Source organism: Sinocyclocheilus anshuiensis, unplaced genomic scaffold, assembly GCF_001515605.1.
Source record: "Sinocyclocheilus anshuiensis isolate Anshui unplaced genomic scaffold, SAMN03320099.WGS_v1.1 scaffold759, whole genome shotgun sequence".
Taxonomy (NCBI): domain Eukaryota; kingdom Metazoa; phylum Chordata; class Actinopteri; order Cypriniformes; family Cyprinidae; genus Sinocyclocheilus; species Sinocyclocheilus anshuiensis.
In genome coordinates, this window is record NW_015551052.1 from 87330 (window position 1) to 87936 (window position 607).

A 607-nucleotide genomic window follows, 5' to 3' on the forward strand; every position below is an offset into this window, starting at 1 on the left:
TATATGTATGTGTGTGTGTGTGTGTGTGTGTATATATGTATATATATATATATATTAGTGCTGTCAAACTATTACATAGTATATGTGTGTGTACTCTGTATATTTATAATGTATATATAAATACACACCAATGCATGTATATATTTAAGAAAAATGTTACGTTTATATATTAAATATATTTATATATAATATAAATTATATGCAATTATATGCATGATATTATATGCATAATATAAATATATACATGTAAATATTTTCTAAATATATACTGTATGTGTGTGTATTTATATAGAAGTGAAGTGAAGTGAAGTGAAGTGAATTGAAGTGACATGTGGCCAAGTATGGTGACCCATACTCTGAATTTGTACTCTGCATTTAAACCATCCAAGTGTACACACACAGTAGTGAACACACACACACACTGTGAACACAAACCTGAAGCAGTGGGCAGCCATTTTTGCTGTGTGTGTGTGTGTGTACAGGTTTATATATCCTGGTGGGGACTTCAACCTGAATACACACAGAACCATGGGGACTCATGTCACGGTGGGGACCTAAATTGAGGTCCCCATGGGTAAACAAGCTAATAAATCACACAGAATTAAGT